The following is a 6,000-nucleotide window of genomic DNA, read 5'->3' as shown; positions in this document are numbered from 1 at the left end:
GAGCCGAGAGGTTCCTACGGCTGGTGCGGAGGGGGCTCCGACTCCTAACCTTATCGTTTTCAGAGCCGCTAGCAGCCCCCATCTCCGATTCACTCGAAGACGAGGACAGCGCTGGCGGCGCCTTCTCTTTTGCGACTCCCCTGTTTTTCTTGGATTTATTAGAATGCATTTTTGTTTCTTCTCCCGGGAGCAGTGCGGCTCCGTCCACCAGGGTATACCCTCACCGGCCGAAAACATGACCCGCACCGGGCCCCGAGTTCCCCCGGGGGGTGGACATATGTCACTGGGGGAGGGAGGTTATCTCCCCGCTGGACTCCAGGCCCCTACTCGGCCCCCCATTGCTGGAGGGCTTTTCAGGGCTCCCGCGCCTTCGACCTCGCGGGCCCAGCACTGCCGCCTGCCAAGGCTTGGTTATCCCGGGAGGACCCCACGAATGGTTGGGATGTGGGTCGCCGCTCCCCGGCCCCACTTTACCCGCCGTGGCGACCAGCAGACTGCTCCGCCCCCCCCCTGGTCCATCCAGCGGAGAGGGCACTCCGGCCGACGACAGGCGACTTCGGAACGGGAAACGGTCGCCGCCTGCCGTCGAACCAATGTACACCCCGGGCCCCTTTTTTTTTTAACTCGGAATACGCCCGAGCGGCCCCGGGGTCGGTCCAGCCCGCAACCTCGGGGAGAATTTCCTGCGAGACACTCGCTGGACCATCCTCCGCCACTCCGACCCTGCCCCGGAATAATTCCGGGCGGCCCGGAGATGGCCCAGCCCGCTGAGTCCGGAATACCGGGGTCTCAGCGGCCCGTCCACCACACCAAAGGGGCGGGCGTTCCGCTCCGGAACAAGTCCCCTTGCAGAAACACCCGCCAACTATACAGCGCCCCTGAGTCTCCTTTTTTTTTAACTCGGAATCAAACATCCGAGCGGACTCAGGGGTCGGTCCAGCTCGCAACCTCGGGGAGAGTTTCCCACGAGGCACGCGCTGGACCATCCTCCGCCACTCCGACCTTGCCTAGGAATAATTCCGGGCGGCCCGGAGATGGCCCAGTCCGCTGGATCCAGAATACCGGGGTCCCAACGGCCCGTCCTCTTCGTGGGAGCGGCAGACGCTCTGCTCCGGGACTGATCCCCTCGCAGCCAAGCCTGTCGCTCCCTGCAACGTACGCCCCCGGCCCCGCCTCGGAAATGTCCGAGCGGCCCGAGGGCCGTCCCGACCCGATGCACCGGGGAGAGTTTCCCACGATGCACGCGCCGGGACATATCACGCCGTCTTGACTCTGCCGCGAACTAAAGTCCGGACAGCTCAAAGACGGCCCAGCCCGACGGGTTCAGTTAAACTGAGGTCCCGCCGGCCCGTCTACCTCGAACAGGGGTGCCGGCTACCACCATGCCAGGACGCGCGCCGCAAGCGACGCCGCCCCCAGACACAGTGGGTCCGCCGACACCCCTACGAACCCCTCCGCGCAGAGCGCCTCGGGGGGTGCGTCGGCCTTTAGCAAAGGCGGATGCCAACGTCTGTGGAGATCTCTTAGCCCTCCACCTCTCCTCGCCCAGAGGCGACTCGAGGAAGAGGGAGCCCCCTCACTACGTCAAGGTGGATCTCCGTCGAGGGGGGAAGTTATTTACTCTTTTTTTTTTTTTACATGGGAAAATCCTCATAGGATACCCCTTCCTTCCGGGGGGAAGGGAGGCGGTTATGCCGGACTCCTACCGGCTAAAACCCCATGGTGGCCCACCTTTACATGCGACGTGAGGGGCGCCCCGGGCTTGCGAAGGCATACTCCAACGGGCGCCCCCCGAGCCGCTTTCCCTCTCCCATTCGTTGGGAGAGGGACACCCTGACTGGAGACCGTTGCGGGACCACCACGCAACGGTCTCTCCTACCTGGGGAGCTGCGTGCAATGGGATAGGGTGCCCCCGCACCCGATCCCTGCAGCTCACGGCAGCCCTGGGCTAGAGGGGTAGGCGCGCTCGCCCGTTCCTCCCTCCAGCCCACGGCTGTATCGGGAGATTTCAGTGGGCTCGCGCAAAGGCACGAGCCCTTCTCCCTGGTCTCCTCTTACGGCAGGGAGCGGCGTTCGGGGCCGACTCCCTACGTCTCTCGTCGCTCTCCTTCTGTGAGATAACCGACTCACAGAAGGAGAGCGCGGCCGCCCAGGTCTCCTCCCATTCGAGCATGGCACGCACCATGCTCTTCAGGGAGAAGTCGGCCTGGTTGATGTCCAGGGCCCGAAGTAAGGCCCGGCGGTCAGCATCCAATGCCGGACATTCCAGCATGGTGTGATCCGCCGAGTCCACCCGGGCCCCACAGTGGTGGTACACACTGGTGGGTTCCCGTCCTATACGGTGCAGGTACTCACCGAAGCAACCATGCCCGGTGAGCACCTGCCCCAGCCTGTAAGTGAGGGATCCGAAGCGTCGCCGGCCAACCCACTCCTTCAGGACGGGCCCGATGGCGCCGACGACGCGAGAGCCTGGCCCATCTAGGGACAGGCCCTCGCCCCAATCCTCGACAGCTTGCCTCCTTTTTTGGAGACGCCACACCTCCTGCTCTTTGTGTGTCCAGGGAGCCCGGGGGCCCGACGACGCGCACGCTTCTCTTCGTACGCATGTGCGTACACGCGCGCCTCGAGCACCCACGGGAGCGCCCCAGCCACCAGCATCGCCGTCACAGTGGCGATGGTCCGGTAACCCCGTGCGGCCCGGACGACCAGCCCTCGCTGAGCGCTCTGTAAGAGCTCTCTCAAGCGGCGACTGGCCGCCACATCCGCGTACCACACGGGGGCGCCATACAGCGCCATTGACCGAACCACGCCGAGGCACAGGCGGCGAGTTCCTCCTCCCGGTCCCCCGAGATTGAGCATCAGTCTGCCAAGGCTGGCAGACGCAACCCGCACTCGGGGAACCAACCGCTGGAAGTGCGGCACAAAGCTCCATCTGCTGTCGAGGATGAGACCCAGATATTTCATCTGGGTCCTAATTGGGACTCGGACTCCCTCTACGGTAAGCTGGGCCCCGCGCGGTGGTCCCCTCACCCGAGGTCCGGCGAACCAGACGACCTCGGTCTTTTGGGGAGCCACGCGTAAGCCCAGCATCCGTATTCGACCCACCAGGTGCGCCACCCCGGCCTCAGCGAGGCGAGTGGTGCTCCTCCAATCTTCCCCCCAGACCAGGAGTAGTGTGTCATCGGCGTAACACACCACCCCCAGCCCTCGAAGGAGGGCGCCCCGGAGGACACAGTTGTAGCCGAGGTCCCACAGGAGCGGTCCAAGGACCGATCCCTGCGGGACACCTTGCTGGATCCCCCGTTTATGGGCCACCCCGTACCGCCCCAGGTAGCATATACCACTGTCCCGGAGGTAATCCCCGATCATCTCCTACATATACATCGGCACCCGGTGAAACCAGAGCGCCTGACGTATACACTCCCACGGAAGGGTGTTGAAGGCGTTGGCTATGTTCAGTGACACAGCCAGCACCACCCTTCCGCGGGAGACAGCCTAAGTTATTTACTCTTTTTTTTTTTGTTGACGGAGGGGAAATGCGTTACCGCATACCCCAGGCCCCGGGGGAGGCCTGGCGGTTATGTGGGGCTCTCCCCCGCCGTCGACGTGACGACGGGGGCATACCCACTAAAACCCCTCCGGGTGTCCGGCTCTGGTCCTTGACTGGGGGACTCCGGGAACGCGTGCAGCATGCTTCCGGAGCCCCCCGGACCGGTCGGCCGAGGCCGACTCAGCACGCCGGGGGGACCCTGATACTGGTCCCCCGGCAGGGCCGTGAGGCCAAGCCGGCCTCAGGTCGGGGGAGAGGGACACCAGCCCTCCCCCGCCTCTTCCCCATGAGGTGTTTACGGGGGTAAAGCCCGGGAGTCCGGCCCCCCGGCCAGATGTCCCGGGCCCCTACGCGCCGGACTAGTCCGGCGCGGCGGCTTCTCCTTCTCAGTGTTGGGAGGGCGGAGGTAGGAAGAAGTTCCTTTCACTCCCCCACCAGCACCCCGGCGAGGCGCTAGAGGGGGAGCGATGGCGCGTAGTAGCGCGCGCGATCGCTCCCCCGGACCGTTAGTCTAGATCTGCCTCGTCAGGCTCACTAGCGCGGGGGGCCCTCCTCCCGCGGCTGCGCGTCCCAAAAGCTGGGCCGGCAGCCGTAGGGGAGGAGGTTCTCTCCCTTTCTTCATTCCCGTGGCGGTCGCCGTCGTCCCTCTCCTCCACGATAGTGGGGCGGGAGGGGGCGACCGCCAAGGCTCTTCTGCCCCGCCGCCGCCCGGTGGAACTCCGGGGCCGGGGGGCCATTTCTTCTCCGTCGGGGCGGACGGGGCGGGGGCCGAGAGGAATTGTGACCCCCGTCTCCGCCTCCCCTTCTGTTCCTCGCATCGCCTGGGGGCATACGGCCCCCAGGCTGACGCTCCCGCACCTTTTCAGCCTCCTCCTTCTGCAGCATGACTCGCTCGCAGAAGGAGGAGACCGCCTTCCAGGCGCTCTCCCTGCCGACCATCTGACTAATGATGGCGGGCAGGGAGAGGTCATTTCCAACTTCAGCCCTCAGGACTCCGCGCAGCTCTTCCCACGCTGGACACTCTTCCAGCGTGTGCCGCGCGGAGTCCCGGGCGGCGCCACAGTGGTGGCACTGTGTCGTCGGCTCCTTCCTTATCCTGCACAGGTACTCACCGAAGCAACCATGCTCGGTGAGCACCTGTGTCGTCCTATAGGACAAGCCGCCAAACGGGCGGCCCACCCACTCGTCCAGGTGTGGTAGGACGGCCTCCAAGATCCGAGATTTGGCCGCCGGCGGGTTTTCGATGAGGTTCCTCTTCCATGACCTCATCACCCGCCGGCGGGCCCTCTCCCGTAGCAACACGGCGGCCCTGGGGGTAACTACCCCCCCTCAAGGCGGATGGCTTTTGCCCTGGCGTAAGTCCACGCCAGGGCATCGGCCGTGTATTCCGCCGGGGTAGCCCCGCCAGGGCCATGATTGCCGCGTTGGGAGCGGTGCTAAACGCGCGCGTTATCCTTCGCGCCAGCCGCCGCTGCACGTCGTGCAACACCTTCTTGATGCGGCGGCTGGCCAACGCCTCGCGGAACCACACCGGGGCTCCGTACAGAGCCCCGGACATGACCGCGAGGGCGTACGCGCGTCTAGCACCCACCCTCGGACCCCGGAGGTTGGGTGCATCAACCCATTGAGGGCATTCACCCTCCTGCCCAACCGCTGGGCCAGCTGGTCAAAGTGATCAGCGAAGGCCCAGCGACCGTCCAGGTCCAACCCAAGGTACTTCAGGGTTGCACCCACCTGAACACGGGTGTTGTCCACCAGGACGAAGGCCTGGGGCGGTACTCCGAAGAAGCCATCGTGAAAGAAGATGGCTTCTGTCTTCTCCGGGGCCACCCTCAGGCCCAGGCCTTTGATGGCCGACGACACAGGCCACGGCCCAGTCGCCGTTTGCGACTGCTCTTCCCCAGGAGGTCCCCCCCGCTACTATGAACGTGTCGTCGGCGTAGCCGACTACGTAGCAGCGGGGGGGGGGAGGGCCGTACGGAGCACTTTGTCATATGCGGCGTTCTATACCAGAGGGCCCAAAACAGACCCCTGCGGAACGCCGCATGACACGTCCCTCCGCTGCTGGAGTCCGTCTTTGTCGCGGAACTCCAGCTCCCTCTCCCGGAAATAGTCCTGAACAATGGCGACGAGGTAGGGCGGCAGGCGAAAGTGCTCGCTCAGCGCCGCCACCACCTCGCCCCAGGGGAGACTATTAAAGGCGTTGGCGATATCCAAGGATATCGCCAACGCCACCATCCCGTCCCCCGTTAGGGACTCCGAGAGGGACCGAACCTGACGTATCGCGTCAATTGTCGATCGCGCCTCTCGGAACCCGTACTGTTCGGGGGACAGTTCAGGACCGTTCCGGGCCATATGCCGGATGATGCGGTTAGCGATTATTTGCTCAAAAATCTTGCCCGCATCATCCAGCATACAGAGGGGCCTGTACGCGGAGGGACTCTCCGCGG

Source organism: Solenopsis invicta, chromosome 4 (assembly GCF_016802725.1).
Source record: "Solenopsis invicta isolate M01_SB chromosome 4, UNIL_Sinv_3.0, whole genome shotgun sequence".
NCBI lineage: Eukaryota > Metazoa > Arthropoda > Insecta > Hymenoptera > Formicidae > Solenopsis > Solenopsis invicta.
The sequence above is the reverse complement of the archived record's forward strand: the minus strand, read 5'-3'. Positions refer to the sequence as shown.